Raw genomic sequence first — 18886 nt, 5'->3', positions numbered from 1 at the left:
GTCTTCACATTTTTCCTGCAGCCATTTCGTCTTAGCTTCCCTGCACTTCCTATTTATTTCATTCCTCAGCGACTTGTATTTCTGTATTCCTGATTTTCCCGGAACATGTTTGTACTTCCTCCTTTCATCAATCAACTGAAGTATTTCTTCTGTTACCCATGGTTTCTTCGGTACCTATGTTTTCCTTCCCAACTTCTGTGATGGCCCTTTTTAGAGATGTCCATTCCTCTTCAACTATGCTACCTACTGCGCTATTCCTTATTGCTGTATCTATATCGTTAGAGAACTTCAAACGAATCTCGTCATTCGTTAGAACTTCCGTATCCCACTTCTTAGCGTATTGATTCTTCCTGACTAATGTCTTGAACTTCAGCCTACTCTTCATCACTACTGTGATGATACTGTGATCTGAGTCTATATCTCCTCCTGGGTACGCCTTACAATCCAGTATCTGATTTCGGAATTTCTGTCTGACCATGATGTAATCTAATTGAAATCTTCCCGTATCTCCCGGCCTTTTCCATGTATACCTCCTCCTCTTGTGATTCTTGAACAGGGTATTCGCTATTACTAGCTGAAACTTGTTACAGAACTCAATTAGTCTTTCTCCTCTTTCATTCCTTGTCCCAAGCCCATATTCTCCTGTAACCTTTTCTTCTACTCCTCCTACAACTGCATTCCAGTCGCCCATGACTATTAGATTTTCGTCCCCCTTTACATACTGCATTACCCTTTCAACATTCTCATACACTTTCTTTATCTGTTCATCCTCAGCTTGCGACGTCGGCATGTATAGCTGAACTGTCGTTGTCGGTGATGGTCTGATGTCGATTCTGATTAGAACAACCCGGTTACTGAACTGTTCACAGTAACACACCCTCTGCCCTACCTTCCTATTCATAACGTATCCTACACCTGTTATACCATTTACTGCTGCTGTTGATATTACCCGATACTCATCTGACCAGAAATCCTTGTCTTCCTTCCAGTTCACTTCACTGACTCCTACTATATCTAGATTGAGACTTTGCATTTCTCTTTTCAGATTTTCTAGTTTCCCTACCAAGTTCAAACTTCTGACATTCCACGCCCCGACTCGTAGAACATTATCCTTTCGTTGATTATTCAATCTTTTTCTCATGGTAACCTCCCCCTTGGCAGTCCCCTCCCGGAGATCCGAATGGGGGCTATTCCGGAATCTTTTGCCAATGGAGAGATCATCATGACACTTCTTCAACTACAGGCCACATGTCCTTTGGATACACGTTACGTGTCTTTAATGCAGTGGTTTCCATTGCCTTCTGCATCCTCATGTCGTTGATCATTGCTGATTCTTCCGCCTTTAGGGGCAATTTCCCACCCCTAGGACAAGAGAGTGCCCTGAACCTCTATCCGCTCCTCCGCCCTCTTTGACAAGGCCGTTGGCAGAATGAGGCTGACTTCTTATGCTGGAAGTCTTCGGCCGCCAATGCTTGTCTCGATATACTGGCATCATTTTATGAAGTTGTCTGCTGTCGAAACGTCCTTGATTAGTAGGACTTGATACATGTCCTAAGGAACAATCTTCATGAGACGTGCAACTTTTTCTTCCTCCTTAATTGTATTATCCACTATTTTACACAGCTCCAAGATGTCTTGAATGTAGGATACTGTAGCTTCTCTTGGACACTGTGCCCTGCACTTTAATTTATCTTTAGACTTGCACTTCTGTCGTTGTGTGTCGTCGAAATACTTGAGCAGTTCCGCCTGGAATACTTCCCAGATTGTGAACTTCTCCTCGTTGTTCTCCTACCATTGCTTGGCAGTACCCTCCAAGTAGAAAAATACGTTACCCAAACACACGGTGTCATCCCATTTATTAAATTAGGTTCTACGCTCATATACCTTCAGCCACTTGTTTGGATCTTGGCCATCGTCACCAGACAACCCGAAAGGATGTCTCATGTGGTGGCACACAGTTGCTGTCATCGTAACGTCCTCTTATTTTCAATTGTGGCGCTTTCTTCTTCTGAGCACACAAAGGACTATCAACATCACTCATCACACTGTTAAAAATAAGTCACATTCTGTTACAAACAGTTCTATCATGAAGCACACAGTGTTAACTAGTCTGTACCATGCGCCTGCTGCCTCATGTATTCCTGCACAGGCAGGACACACTACCACCACTCAGGCCCCATGACTGCTGTTGGGTGCACCACATACAATCTGCCTCGTGCAGTGCACATACTGGATGCTGCACTAACCCCTGAAGAAAGTGTCTGGTAGCAGCATCCCTTTGGTACTGGTACCTGAGAAACGCCTGCCAAAACACATGCTCTCCCTCCCTCCACCCCCCCCCCCCACCCCCCTCTCTCTCAAGTGCATTTTTCCTGTTTGTGTGAAACAACGTATGCAAACACACACAGACCAAGATGTACCACCCACGCCTCCTCCCTTCAATTCCTCCCTCCCCCCCCCCCCCCCATGCCCCCTCAACACTCATACAGTCCTGGTGTTGGTAGTCAGTACTTCCCTTTGTTCTCACACTTCCACTGCTATGGAAATCTGTAGCGGATGGGACAAGACATCCAAGAAGAAGTAGGTAGCGTCTGCCATGTGCCACACTAACCCCATCTTTGTCCTGAACAAAGTAGTTGATACATGGTAAATCCCCAGCTATGTCTTGGAAATATTCCCTCACTCTATTGATTGACTAATTAATTAAATTGATACCCTTTGGGTACAGCCAGTTTTTCCTTGCATCCTATTGGTGGATATAAGAGCTGGTATATTTGGGAGATATGATCCCACAACTACCCAGTTCCCAAATCCATCTGTATTTTCTTCACCTGCCTCCTATTAGTGGAAACTGACAGTGTTAGGTGATTTGGTAGTGAATCCATTATGTTGGAGGTAGCTGAAAATTTCAAATTTCAGCTCAGTTCCATGCTATGTCCTTAAAAAATTTACGTGAGTGGCTCGACAGATACGTGATCGCAATACCACTATTGGAAATAGTAATTTGATCAGTGGGGAATTTGACACTGCGATTGGTTTTTTGAAGTGCTATAGAATTCCTAAGTTGGTTCTCTTCTCTACATTCAGGACGAGGATAGAGACAACAGCAACTACCACTGTAAGACAGTATCCGCTGTTATGTATTGAGAAGCACTAAAAACGACGCAATAACCAAGATCCAATCCATAGCAGTTGTCATGGCTAGACGGAGATCTTTGAAATACCTAAACATCCTGCATACTCATGGCCCAATGTCCACATGCAGAGTGCAAATCCCCTCATACACTGTCAGTGCCAACACTCAGAGGTGAGAGAATACAGCCGCCGTGACCACGGCACCAGTCATGGACGCATGGTAATGCCAGAGTGCACCTCAAGCTGGGGATGACTGGATTGGTAGGAATTGGAATGTTATCCATATGTCCAGCACCAACACTTGGCAGTGATCGATACTGTATCGCTCACTTTTCCACGGAGAATACATGCAACACAAGCTATTGCAGAGGCAGCCCAATGCATATTAAGTATTAGTTCGCTATTTAGCTATCCAGAGGGCGCCACTACTGGGATTTGCAACCTGCAGCTGCAGACAAGAACCGACTAGCAAGGCCTGGCTGGGACGTTTCTTTGTACCTGCAGCTTGCGAGAGCCTTAAGCTGGAAATGCCCATTCGTTCTAGCCACAGGCTACATCTGCCATGCGCCCTGAATGTGAAATGGTGTCGTCCTAGGAAAGTAGCCATGTATTTATCACTGTAATTACAATGAAATGTTACGATTACAGCCCCAATACGATGACATTCGGCAATGAGCAAAGTATCTAAAATACCTCCTCCTGACAGCTGTGGCACTGGAAATATCGTTACCTATATCCATCTTATATCCAGTTAAACAGAAAACCGACTCGTGGCGATAACATATTAGACCTTCTGGTGACAAACAGACCCGAACTATTTGAATCAGTTAATGCAGAACAGGGAATCAGCGATCATAAAGCGGTTACTGCATCGATGATTTCAGCCGTAAATAGAAATATTAAAAAAGGTAGGAAGATTTTTCTGTTTAGCAAAAGTGACAAAAAGCAGATTACAGAGTACCTGACGGCTCAACACAAAAGTTTTGTCTCAAGTGCAGATAGTGTTGAGGATCAGTGGACAAAGTTCAAAACCATGGTACAATATGCGTTAGTTGAGTATGTGCCAAGCAAGATCGTAAGAGATGGGAAAGAGCCACCGTGGTACAACAACCGAGTTAGAAAACTGCTGCGGAAGCAAAAGGAACTTCACAGCAAACATAAACATAGCCAAAGCCTTGCAGACAAACAAAAATTACGCGAAGCGAAATGTAGTGTGAGGAGGGCTATGCGAGAGGCTTTCAATGAATTCGAAAGTAAAGTTCTATGTACTGACTTGGCAGAAAATCCTAAGAAATTTTGGTCCTATGTCAAAGCGGTAGGTGGATCAAAACAAAATGTCCAGACACTCTGTGACCAAAATGGTACTGAAACAGAGGATGACAGACTAAAGACCGAAATACTAAATGTCTTCTTCCAAAGCTGTTTCACAGAGGAAGACTGCACTGTGCTTCCTTCTCTAGATTATCGCACAGTTGACAAAATGGTAGATATCGAAGTAGACGACAGAGCGATAGAGAAACAATTAAAATCGCTCAAAAGAGGAAAGGCCGCTGGTCCTGATGGGATACCAGTTCGATTTTACACAGAGTACGCGAAGGAACTTGACCCCCGTCTTGCAGCGGTGTACCGTAGGTCTCTAGAAGAGCAAAGCGTTCCAAAGGATTGGAAAAGGGCACAGGTCATCCCCGTTTTCAAGAAGGGACGTCGAACAGATGTGCAGAACTATAGACCTATATCTCTAACGTCGATCAGTTGTAGAATTTTGGAACACGTATTGTGTTCGAGTATAATGTCTTTTCTGGAGACTAGAAATCTACTCTGTAGAAATCAGCATGGGTTTCGAAAAAGACGGTCGTGTGAAGCCCAGCTCGCGCTATTCGTCCACGAGACTCAGAGGGCCTTAGACACGGGTTCACAGGTAGATGCCGTGTTTCTTGACTTCCGCAAGGCGTTTGACACAGTTCCCCACAGTCGTTTAATGAACAAAGTAAGAGCATACGGACTATCAGATCAATTGTGTGATTGGATTGAGCAGTTCCTAGATAACAGAACGCAGCATGTCATTCTCAATGGAGAGAAGTCTTCCGAAGTAAGAGTGATTTCAGGTGTGCCGCAGGGGAGTGTCATAGGACCGTTGCTATTCACAATACACATAAATGACCTGGTGGATGACATCGGAAGTTCACTGAGGCTTTTTGCAGATGATGCTGTGGTGTATCCAGAGGTTGCAACAATGGAAAATTGTACTGAAATGCAGGAGGATCTGCAGCGAATTGACGCATGGTGCACGGAATGGCAATTGAATCTCAATGTAGAGAAGTGTAATGTGATGCGAATACATAGAAAGATAGGTCCCTTATCATTTAGCTACAAAATAGCAGGTCAGCAACTGGAAGCAGTTAATTCCGTAAATTATCTGGGAGTACGCATTAGGAGTGATTTAAAATGGAATGATCATATAAAGTTGATCGTCGGTAAAGCAGATGCCATACTGAGATTCATTGTAAGAATCCTAAGGAAATGCAATCCGACAACAAAGGAAATAGGTTACAGTACGCTTGTTCGCCCAATGCTTGAATACTGCTCAGCAGTGTGGGATCCTCAACAGGTAGGGTTGATAGAAGAGATAGAGAAGATCCAACGGAGAGCAGCGCGCTTCGTTACAGGATCATTTAGTAATTGCGAAAGCGTTACGGAGATGATAGATAAACTCCAGTGGAAGACTCTGCAGGAGAGACGCTCAGTAGCTCGGTACGGGCTTTTGTTAAAGTTTCGAGAACATACCTTCACCGAAGAGTCAAGCAGTATATTGCTCCCTCCTACGTATATCTCGCGAAGAGACCATGAGGATAAAATCAGAGAGATTAGAGCCCACACAGAAGCATACCGACAATCCTTCTTTCCACGTACAATACGAGACTGGAATAGAAGGGAGAACGGATAGAGGTACTCAGGGTACCCTCCACCACACACCGTCAGGTGGCTTGCGGAGTATGGATGTAGATGTAGATGTAGATGTAGATGTAGATGTAGATGACTGGACACATAAAATCCTTCGTTCTCCTTACGGCTACCGCTGTACTGAAATCGCAGTCTCCCACGTCAAACCACACCTCTCTTACAGCTGAACGTAATAATTTTCTTTGCACATGTTCGAACAATGATCAGAGTAACTTTACACCCCAATACATACTTTACAAACCTGCTGATCACAGCAAATCTATCACACATCATCTACTAACCATAATACTTCACCAATAACTGAATACTGCTGGCACCAAACGATATTGGGCCAGAATTCGCGATGGATGGACATGCTTTATTTGCTTTTCTTATGAGTGGCAGCGGCCTGACTTAGAAAGAGACACGCAATCGTCTTGTAAGCGACCGGATGGTAAAAAGACGATCGCAAGGACCATGTTACTGTCACCCAGCATTAAAAAGCGGTCTCGGTTCTATAGACACACGCAAGTATCACTAATGATCTCCATGTTACAAACTATACATGCGTTATAAGTCGAAGTATGGTATTGCTTCCGAATGAAGTGGTCTTCCACACAAATCCTGCGACACTGAATATAGACAGTGATCGCGAGGTTTATATTAACAGATTGAAAGTGCGTGTACACGTCGCCAGCGGTGTAAGCTCGTCATATAATCGTTCTTATCACCGAATTTAGAAAGTGATTCAGCTAAGGAATGAGCTATTACACCGATATTTGCAACTCCCGCTTACTGCTGATAGATATTTCCCATGCCAACAAACAGTATTTGTAGGGCACTCTATCTTATAGATAGTTTAACAGAGGTTCCACGATATATCCACTGGTTTATAGGAGAGGGAAGATTATAGTTTATTGAGAATGATCACGTGCAGTAGGTGTGCTATGTGAGGAATCAAAAAAATCCATCAAAATATCCAACGCTAGATTGAAGTCGTAAGAAATGTACAAAAGCCTACGACCACTACACTGCATTTTCAGATCTAAAGAGTTACGCTTTATGGTAGAAATGCTGTCAGCGATTTGGAATCAAGTCTTTCCATTCAAACACGTACCTGCGTTGCATCCTATCGAAATGCTGGAATGTCCCCTTAAAAAAATTATAAATTACTGTGCTGGTGCAGCCGAAGTGGCCGAGCGCTTCTAGGCGCTACGGTCGTGGGTTTGAATCCTGCCTCGGGCAAGGATGTTTGTGATGTCCTTAGGTTAGTAGGTTTAAGTAGTTCTAAGTTATAGGGGACTGATGACCTCAGAAGTTAAGTCCCATAGTGCTCAGAGCCATTTGAACCATTTACTGTGCTGGTAAACTTCTACGTTATTTGATACAGAGACAGATGAGTAAAACTGAACGTACTCAGACATTTCTCTCTTTACTTATTCTGATCATCAATAAACGAACACACAATATTTTTAGCGCAACGCAATCTGACTTTCAATAATTCCTACAAAAGACTGGCCCTGACTAAGAATAACCTAAACCTTTCATGAATCACTTACCTCACAGAAATCTTCGTTACTCAAACTACTGCAATACAGCGAGCGCCAATACTGCCAGCTAAATAAAAGATTCTAACTACTGAAGGCACTAACTACTGATAGGCATAGTTAGCAAATGAAAGATTTTGATAGAGAGCAAACAATATCAATTCACGACATCCAGTCTTACAAATTTACTGTCTCAGATGGACACACGTCCAGATCATCCGCTCTCAAAACTCCACTATCTCTCTCCCCACGACCACCATTGCTGGCGGCTCACCTCCAACTGCGCAGCGCAATGCTACGTGCTGTTAACAGCCAACTGTCCAACACTACAATAGCAAATATTCCAACAATGCAAACCAGCGCAGACTGCATACAGCACAGTCAGTGATTTTCATACAGAGCGCTACGTGGCGTTACCAACAGAAAAACCTAAACAGCCTACAACAGCCTACTTATAGTGTCTTTTATTGATATCAGTCACTGGTGAATCATATTTGTGGCACTCTCATATCTCGAAACTAGTCACTTTTTCGAACCTGAGTGCTAAAGACCACATACAGCAGAACTCCAGCGTAGATTTAGACAATCTGTCTGCATTTTGTAACTGTCCCTCAGTCTCTGCTCCGCCCTCCTTGCAGCTTTTCCTTGTGATCGGTCTCCTTTAAGTCAGAAGTGAGTGGAAGACAGAGAGCGCTATGTCTAAGACCTTCTGCATCCTGCGGAGAAACAGGGTGAGCCGGTCCTAGCTCCACAAATCATGTACAATGTGTAAGGCCAGCGCCATTCAATGCTTTCTCCTGCAAAACGAGGTAGCAGAAAAGACAGTACAGGCATATACAGTTGTGTTTTTTATTGGGAAAATTAGGAAGACTCCACATCATGTGGCAACTGGATGAAGAATGAGGATTTTGATATTGCATTCCAGTGCATCTCCAAACTATATACAGGTACTGCAGTCCAAAGCAGATCTGCATCTCTCAGGGTGCAGTCAAGTCTGTTGCCTAAATATTGTTCCTATCCTCGTTATTTTGTAGCATACAACAGAGAAAAACTATGAACTATAAAAGCTCTGCTAACGCCACCTGGTAGAGAAGTCAGTAATATATTAACATGTCCCTCTCTTCCAGTAAATCGAAAACAAATACCACCTGTGTGCTGACATCGAGCATATGTTGCCATCCTATTAAATGTAAAGGTATTCGTTCATTGGAGCAGGAGGCCAGTGATCGAAGTCGCTTGCACATAACAGTGTAAAGTTTCGTCATATCTACTGTAGTTGGACCATATCCCACAGACTATCAATAGCAAGACAAGGCCTCTGAGCTGTTCTTTCACAAGCAGCTTGATACATAGTTTTTTCCTGCTGTAATACATCCAGTCAGCGTATGACTACAGCTTTGTACACCACCATGCATTTTGCTTTTCACTGTGACTTCGAGGTCTGTGTCAGACGCTAAACTGACATCAACACGTTTCGCTCCAGTGGCTTCCACAGAAAGCTGGACGTCACATGTGTAAACTATGCTGCTCCCACAGCACATAGGATGGTTGAAATAAAAGACAGAGACGGTGTTTCTTATTGACAAAAATGTTGAAGAGATCGCAATACATGGAAACTGGAAGAGTTTGGAGCATTGCGGAATGTTCCCAAACAGCTGCCTGAACGTGATGACCTCTACATTTAATCTCATCTTTCACAGTGATGGGGTAGCAGATGTTTGAAGAGAACAAAAGTATTGATTCGTTATACTGCAACCATGCATGCAATGACGGTTTCAGTGCTGGCCACCCACAGAAGTTGTTGCTGTCACCAAAATTCTCTGCACGTCAAACAAGCAGTGTCAGACAATAATTATATGGTAATCAACAGCATATCAGTGGATGGACGTCATGGAAAAGTCACCATCGATATACTGTAATAAGCATCTTAGTTGATAGTGCGATCAATTGTAGCAATTTTACCAGATTTTCCGTAATTTCAACACTGGCCAATGACACAACAGCATGCTTCCCAGTTTCTGTATCATCGGTAAACCACCCCTCCACTGCTCAGCATGTACCATATACTAGATTACAAATGTAGATAGATGACTGTGCATTACATCCATTCGTGGTTAATTCTCGAACATATAACCAAAGTATACCAGACAATGTCCTATACTGATGCAGTCAGGTTATCTACATATTTCTAGCACTTCGATCATAATGCGTAATTTACGATTACGACTGCCCATCTTTCTCTATCTAGATGGGTGTCACAGAGTATTCTCACATTCACAGGATAATATTGGAGATTGCTACCCACTTTGACCAACTCTCCCTACAGCACTGTCGCCGATTTAATTTCCAGCTGGCCAGAAGTAGAAGGGTACTATACCAACTACATTCCGCATCTCCTGAAGGAACAGAGTGCGAAGACTTTTCCGCATCAATCTTACTCATGGCACCCATCCAAGTGCACAAGATCTCTCCTGATGTTTGCTTGTCAAAGAGGTTAGCACCCATTATCGGCGTATAGCAGATATGAGAATGTTGTGATGACATAACAAGGTTAAGGAGAAATGCGTAGTTTATGCATGATGGGGCTTCAGACAGATGGGGTTTTAAGTATTTTACGTAAATCAACTGTGATATGAATTCTAAAGTGTTATTATAGTGCCTGGGTCCATACTAAGAATATAATAGTAAGAGAGAAATGATCGTGCAACATATAAACACACACACACTCCTAACGCTACACGATTCTGCGTTTAGACACGCTATAATGTTAAAGCCACATGGTTTCCAAATTATCAGTCATGCGATATTAGGTGGGTATCCTGTGACTTTTGTCACCTCAGAGTGCTCCATCTCGTCCACATGCACCAATGACCATCTATCAGTCGTCATTCGCGAGGGTTGAGAAATGGAACATCTACCTCAAGAACTCCTTTTCCAATATGTAGCCAGCAAGGGAGCACTCCCTACTATGAGTCAAGCCCTACCTTTTGAAAAGTCCAAGGAACAATCGTGAATCGCGGTGACCTTAGTGCAGTTATTGTCTTTGAATGAAAGTGTCAGTCTTATTCATCTCATTGAGTATTTCTCTCAGTTACCGTCTATACTACAAGGTGCGTTCCATAAGTAATGCGACCAAATGCATAAAAAATCATTTACTGAATACAAATAATAAAAAATTTTCAAAATAGCACCCTCTTGCTTCGATACACTTCTGGAGGCGGTGTTTCCATGCCTGGAAGGCATCCTGGAAGGCCTTTTCCGGAATGTCCTTTAGAGCTGATGTAACATGCGCCTGGATGCTTTCAATCGTGTCCCAATGTTTTCCTTTCATGACTCCTTTAAACTGAGGGAATAAAATAAAGTCAGTGGGAGCCAGGTCAGGACTGCAGGGAGGCTGGGGAACCAATGGGGTCATGGTCCTGGCCAGGAAGTCGTTGACAATGAAGGCGCTGTGACTCGGCGCGTTGTCGTGGTGAACTTTCCCGTGTCCTTGATGTCGCTTCGGCAGCGCCAGACTCCTTTTCAGTCTTTCGAGCACTTCCAAGTAGAAAACTGAGTTCACTGTAATCCCGGTAGGTACGAATTCGTGGTGGACAATGCCTCTGACGTAAGAAAAAAACAATGAGCTTGGTTTTGATCCTGGACTTGCTCATGCGTGCCTTCTTGGGACGGGGCGACGATGGGGTGTGCCTTTTTGTCTCAGGGTCGTACTCAAAAATCCACGACTCATCACCAGTGATAACTGAATTTAAAAAATGAGGATCTTTTCACACATTTCGAACATTTCTCGGCACCGAAGCACTCGCGTGTGCTTGTGTTCGTCGGTCAACACTTTTGGGACAGTTTGGCACACACGTTTCTCATGTTCAAATATTCGTCACAATGCGGAAAACGGTTGTTGTTGACATGTTTAGAGTTTGTGCTATCAATTGAAGGCTCAGCCGCCCGTCAGAGTTCAAAGAGTCGCGCACACGCGTCACATTTTCGTCGACTCGTGCGGTTGATTGCCGTCCACTGCGAGGTTTGTCAGTGATCTCCTCTCGACCCTCCATGAACGACTGGTGCCATCGGAAAACTTATGATTTGGACAAGTAATCAGTCTCAAAGGCATGCTGAAGTAATGGAAACGTTGCGGTGGCGGACTTCCCAAGTTTAACGCAAAATTTTATATTGTAAAGTTGCTCTGCAGAATGATCCATTGTGCCGTGTTACATAAGCTCAAAATGGGGTTGACAGAAACGCACGTCCTGACTCTCCGACAGTTCGCAGTCGAATGAGACAAAGAGCGTTTTGAAGCTAAAACCCCCCTCTACTCAGCCCAGCCAGTTGCAACACGCTGTGGTGTACCGTTGTGTCAGAAAAAATTGGTCGCATTACTTATGGGACGCACTCTGTATACAGTAGCAGTTCTTCCAATGTAAAGACGAAGTTTCATCGAGCTATGTTACTTGGCAGTGTTACTTACTTCCATCCTTCAGTTTTGCACAGCATAGTACTAACGAAATGCATTTGGCCTGTAAAGGAGACTCCTTGTAAAATAACTGTGCGACCTACTTCAAAATAGTGCTGAAGTATGTAGCACCGGTACCAAATAGAACTATTGAACATATAAAGAAAAGTTAGCACGAATTGTCGCAGGTTTGTATGACCGACAGATCAAAGTTTACACGATTCGCAGTCGACTTCCTAACTTTCGCTTAACTGACAACCGTGCCGGCAAGAGGGCCATCTGCCCACAGTGATAAAATAAAAATACCCTGCTTGATAACTGCTAAGGAACAGAGACACTGTTGGACAGGAATAATTCCGGTCAATGAGGGTGACATGAAACACGCACATAATAGAGGTGGAGTGGTAGATTTATAAGGAATAGTGGACAGATTTCACCACAAGGGCCGCCAGCGGTGGCCGAGCGGTTCTAGGCGCTTCAGTCCGGAATCGCGCGACTGCTACGGTCGCAGATTCCAATCCTGTCTCGGGCATGAATATGTGTGTTGTCCTTAGGTTAGTTGGGTTTAAGTAGTTCTAAGTTCTAGGGGACTGATGACCTCAGAAGTTAAGTCCCATAGTGCTCAGAGCCATTTGAACCATTTTCTTCACCGCAAGGGAAAGCAGGATAACAGACACATATAACTTTCATGTTTGACACAGGTCAGAGCCCCAACATAAAAGTCGATGTCGCACCACCTTAAATGCACGTGAACATGCAACTTTTCCCCACTAGCCACCAGAGGGAGACACCAAAGCTGCGATTGCCACAGCGGCGCCACCGCAAGAAACAGAAGGCGACTGCTTTGCACTACTCACTGCGGGGCTCTCTTCAAAACAGCAGATTTTACCACGGCTCAATTGTGTTCCTTAGAAAGCGTCACTTGTTCCTCAGCTGTGGCGCTCGATTCGATACTCCACAAGCGGGCTGGTTGGCGACCCTTGCGTACACAATTGGCTGGCTGGTGGTAGGATGTAAGTCCAAAAAGGGGTCGAGTGGTACGGCGGCGACGAGTGAGACCACGAGATATACGGGGACCTCGCATGGTGGAAAAGAGAGGCTGTTGGGAATTTGAAGTGGATGCGCCGAGTGACGCGTTTGGAGCTGAGGAGAAAAATCGTGCCCTGGTCAGTGGGGTCGCCGCCTTTGTGTTGGCATGTGGGCTGTTTGGACGCCTGGATCACCAGGAGCGACAATCTTCAGCTGATGATTTCCAGCCAGGACTTCTTGGCAACCCATGTGGCCAGTTCCAGTTTCTGAATATGGTGAGGCATTTCGTGAGATAAGTTCGTGTTTACACATAAAGGACAACGTCTTGCACTGCTTGGAGGCTCCAGTGGAGCTTAGGTTCAAGAATTCTACCATTTGTTGAGGTGCAATGAGCTGCCACTGGCTGTCTTAAGTGTAACATGAGGCAGTCTAAATGTTAGGTAGTCTTGACTATTAGACAGATCGCTGTGCCCTTAAAGCCTAATATTCTACCCCGAGTTCGGTGACCAGTGTTATGGTGGGAGCAGCATTAATTGGCTGACTTGTGGTTGAGTTTCTTGTATCTTAAATTCAAAGCCACTGCTAACGTTTATAGACGCTGTTTGTGTGCGGGCCAATGTAGGAAACTCACTGTTATTTCCACTGAGTGGAACTGGTTTGTTCTTCATTTGTAATTGTTCATCCAAGTGTTTAACAATTTGTTAGTTTAGAATGAAGCAGGCAAAAAAGGAATACAAACGTCTCAAAAACCAGATAAACAGGAAGTGCAAAATGGCTAAGCAGGGATGGCTAGAGGACAGAAGTAAGGATGTAGAGGCACATATCACTAAGGGTAAGATAAATACTGCCTACAGGAAAATTAAAGAGACCTTTGGAGAAAAGAGAACCACTTGTATGAATATCAAGAGCACAGATGGAAACCCATTACTAAGCAAAGAAGGGAAAACAGAAAGGTGAAAGGAGCATATAGAAGGTCTATAGAAGGGCGATGTTCTTGAGGACAATATTATAGAAATGGAAGAGAGTTTAGATGAAGATGAAATGGGAGATATGATAGTGCGTGAAGAGTTTGACAGAGCACTGGAAGATTTAAGTCGAAGCAAGGCCCCAGGAGTGGACAACATCCCATTAGAACTCATGACAGCCTTGGAAGAGCCAGGCCTAACAAAACTCTACCATCTGGTGAGCAAGATGTATGAGACAGGCGAAATACTCTCAGACTTCAAGAAGAATATAATAATTCCAATCCCAAAGAAAGCAGGTGTTGGCAGGTGTGAAAATTACCGAACTATCCGTTTAATAAGTCACGGCTGCAAAATACTAACACGAATTCTTTACAGACGAATGGAAAAACTGGTAGAAGCCGACCTCGGGGAAGATCAGTTTGGATTCCGCAGAAATGTTGGAACACGTGAGGCAATACTGTCCCTACGACTTGTAAGTAGGCTGTTTACGTTTTTTTATTGGTAACGCTACATAGCGCTCTGTATGAAAATCACTGGCTATGCTGTATGCAGTCTGTGGCTGGTTTGCATTGTTGTCTGCCACTGTAGTGTCGGGCAGCGGCAGCTGGATGCTAACAGCGCGTAGCGTTGCGCAGTTGGACGTGAGCCGCCAGCAGTGGTGGACGTGGGGAGAGGAGAGATGGCGGAGTTTTGAAATTTGTAAGAATGGATGTCATGAACTGATATACATATTACGACTATTAAGGTAAATACATTGTTTGTTCTCTATTAAAATCTTTCATTCGCTAACTATGCCTATCAGTAGTTAGCGCCTTCAGTAGTTTGAATCTTTTATTTAGCTGGCAGTAGTGGCGCTCGCTGTAATTGCAGTAGCTTGAGTAACGAAGATTTTTGTGAGGTAAGTGATTTGTGAAACGTATAGGTTAATGTTAGTCAGGGCCATTCTTTCGTAGGGATTTTTGGAAGTCAGATTGCGTTGCGCCAAAAATATTGTGTTTCAGTTGAAGCACAGTCTTGTATAATTTTTCTAAGTGGACGTTTCATATGTCGACCCTTAGCCAAGGATACCTCACTGGAATCTTCTGATTTTTTCCTTGTAGTTTGTGTAATTAGTGTAGCTTTTGTTTATTGCTAGCGCGTAATCATAGAGAGAATTTCCTTTGTAGTTGCAGTCTTTCATTGTTGTACAGTAAAATAGTTGTGGCATGCATGTAGTTTTGCACGAAGTATTTCGCAGCTGCGCTTGCAATTAACTAGATATTATTTTCAGTGCTATGTTAATGTGTTCTCTTATTTTTGTTCTTCAAATTGTGTTTTTCTGTGTTGTCGTGTGAAAAATTGTGACAATAATGGCGTGTGAAAAACGTAGTACTAGGCTCCAAAGTAAACTGAGAAATGACAATGAAGACCAAAGCAGTTCGTTAGCGCCACTGTGTAATGGATTAACTAATCTTCAAAGTAGTAATTTGATAACTGTGCATAGGAAAATGGAACGGGCTGCAAATAATGGTGTACACAGTGAAACAATTAGAGAACAGGGAAGCATTATCGATCGGTCGGCAACAGCTCGCCTCAGGAATCCGAAATGACAGGACACAATCTTGCAAATACTGTAGATTCAGATTTTGCGTCCTCACGGTTTTCTCAAATAAATCAAGACACATTTTCTGCTTTTCAAAATGCGAATATTGCCGGTTCAAATGCACTGCCGAAAAGCACTGAGGAACATGTTTTAGACACCAGTGCACTGTTATTACAGTTAATGCAACAAATGGGACAATGCCAGCCACTCGTGCTGGCGAAACGTCAGAAAAATCATTAGATGAACGTCGGACGCAGAACCCGAGACAGAAGCCAATAGGCAGTTTGTCAACAAGTGGCCACGAAAGCCTTAAGAATCATTTATTGACGGCCGTGGCGCCTTTGATGCTTAATATCTTGTACCCTGAATTGCTATCAATTAAAGACTTACTGGGTGAGTTGGCGTACGTTGCTTAGTTTCAATTGTTAACTGGAAGGTTGTTAACAGTGTTTGGTAAGCGCCAGGAGCACATTTGTCTAAAATCGCAGATATTATTCAAATTATTTTAATGAGATATATTGTTGTTGGTAGATGGATAAGCACCAGGTGTGTGTTTTTCTAAAATTGAGCATTTGGTTCAAATTGCTTTGAAAAGATAAATTGTTATTGATAGATGGTTTAGTAAGCGATAGGTGCATATTTTCTAAAATCTGGAATTTATTACAATTCTTACAAACATCCGCTTTACTGAGTATTGCCGCGTATTTTACTTAACTGCAAATTGTTTACTATGTAATCAGCATTTCATTCGAGTATTACAACCAGGAAGAAATTTGCGTAATTTTGTCCACGCACTCACTCGTTAAACTTGCACAAATAAATTGCAATATTGCGAAATGTGAGGGATGTTGCTGCTGCTGGGCTAAACTTCCCACTCCACAGCCATGTGTTCTGACCTCTGTGACCTGTCTGTATGACCGTCATTTCATTTAGCAATTGTCAAGCAGTATAAAGTTGCCCAAGCTATAGAAACAACGGACTCCATACGGCGTAAAGAGGGAGAGTTAGTAATAAAGATCGAATCTTCTAATTTCTTTTTTGCACGGATTTAAAATGAAAAAGAAACCCACCTGGATATTAATTAACGACTTCGCTCAACGGCCTTCTTGTATTATAGGTCTTGGACAGATGTAAACAAACTTATGAATGCTCCGTGGGCTGTTTTCATTATTGTAAGACTGAGTTCCTGGATTATTTTCTTATTCGGTTTTTCGCGGAAGGATAATGTTTACATGCTCATGAGTTGTTATTCCAGAATTTTTCTTGAACAGGAGGATTATCAGATTCTTTGTACAACAAAGCCGCAAAATTTCTTGGTCAATGAGTGAATATCATACTCAAGAGAATCGCTGTTTAATCCCCTGATCTGTTACAATCTGAGTTGTAATTATGTATACACCGTGGAATACAATCCTTATTTTCACTCCCCTCTATTCCAATCTTTCCCTTTGTGCGCTTATGGTAACACTATGAACTGTACAGCACGGGCTATATCACATTCGATCTCTTTCAAGTGGTGTCCAACATTTTCTATACGAAGGACACCGCGTGTTAACATAAGATAATTTGATAATGATAGCCCTCCCATAACCTTCTTCAGTAGGTATTGCTCCATGTGACACAAAACAAAAATACTCGAACTTCCGTGTGAGACTAATACCGTTTTATACTGCGGCTACAAATTCTCTAAGCGTGGAGGTACCACTTATTTTTCAGAAAAATCCAAGCGATTGCAGCGTGAAAATGAGATGCAAAAGAATTGATAAGATTTAAAAATGAGATAAAACTTTATTTCTACCCGAGGGAAGAAACGGTGTGACCATAAGAGCTGATGAAAATTTACAACAATGTGTTAACTCCGTTCGACCGATGTTGCGTGTCTGAAAGGGATCCACCAAAGGGAAAGGGAATACGCACACATGGAATCGTCGATTATACTCATGCACTCACTCTCAAAGAACATACGCTATCACAGAGATAGATGGATGACGTATGCCTTGTGTTCTTATGTAGACTCGCGCCTTTTTACGAGTGGCAATTGAGATAGGTACAAGTCCGACAGAACAAAGACCCTTGCGCTCTCTTCGCTCGCGAATGTTTGACATCTCCCTTTAGACTCACGGGAGTTGTTTTCTAGTCGCAATTTCCTGGCGATAATGTTAGCTTCTACATCTGCATCTATATGGGTGCTCTGCAATTCACCCTTTAGTGCCTGGCAGAGGGTTCATCGAACCATTTTTATACTACTTCTCTATCATTCCACTCTCAAACAGCGTGTGGGAAAAAGGAACACCTAAATCTTTCCGTTCGAGCTCTGATTTCACTTATTATCTCATGATGAGCTTTTCCTCTTTTCTTAGGCGGGTGTCAACAAAATATTTACGCATTCGGAAGAGAAAGTTGGTGATTGAAATTTCGTAAATAGATCTCGCCGCAAAGAAAACCGCCTTTTTTTTCAGTTACTGCGACCCCAACTCGCGTATCGTATCAGTGACACTCTCACCCCTATTGCGCGATAACACGAAACGAGCTGCCCTTATTTGCACTTTTTAGATGTCCTCCGTCAATCCTACCTGGTAAGGATCCTATATCGCGCAGCAATATTCCAGTAGAGGACGGACGAGTGTAATGTAGGCTGTCTCTTTAGTGGGTTTGTCGCATCTTCTAAGTGTTCTGCCAACAAAGCGCAGCCTTTGTTTCGCCCTCCCCACAATATTATCTATGTGGTCTTTCCAATTTAAGCTGCTCGTAATTGTAATTCCTAGGTATTTAGTCGAATAGACAGCCCTTAGATTTGTGCGATTTATAGGATACCCAAAATTTATCGGATTTCATTCAGTACCCATGTGGATGTTGTCGCACTTTTCTTTGTTCAGCGCTAATTGCCACTTTTCTCACCATTCAGAAATTCTCTCTAGATCATTTTGTAATAGGAATAGATCGTCTGAAGATTTTGATAGACGTAAATTACAGCGTCATCTCCAAACAATCTAAGGGGGCTGCTCAGATTATCACCGAGATAATTTATATAAATCAGGAACAGCAGACGACCTACGACACTATCTTGCGGAACGTAAGATATCACTTCTGCTCTGTTCGATGATTTAACGTCTATCAATACGAACTGTGACTTCTGAGAGGAAATCACAAATCCAATCATACAACTGAGACGATACTCCGTATGTACGCAATTTGATTAATAGTCGCTTGTGAGGAACGGTATCAAAAGCCTTCTGGA

Source organism: Schistocerca gregaria, chromosome 6, assembly GCF_023897955.1.
Source record: "Schistocerca gregaria isolate iqSchGreg1 chromosome 6, iqSchGreg1.2, whole genome shotgun sequence".
Lineage (NCBI taxonomy): Eukaryota > Metazoa > Arthropoda > Insecta > Orthoptera > Acrididae > Schistocerca > Schistocerca gregaria.
Note: the sequence above shows the minus strand (reverse complement) of the source record.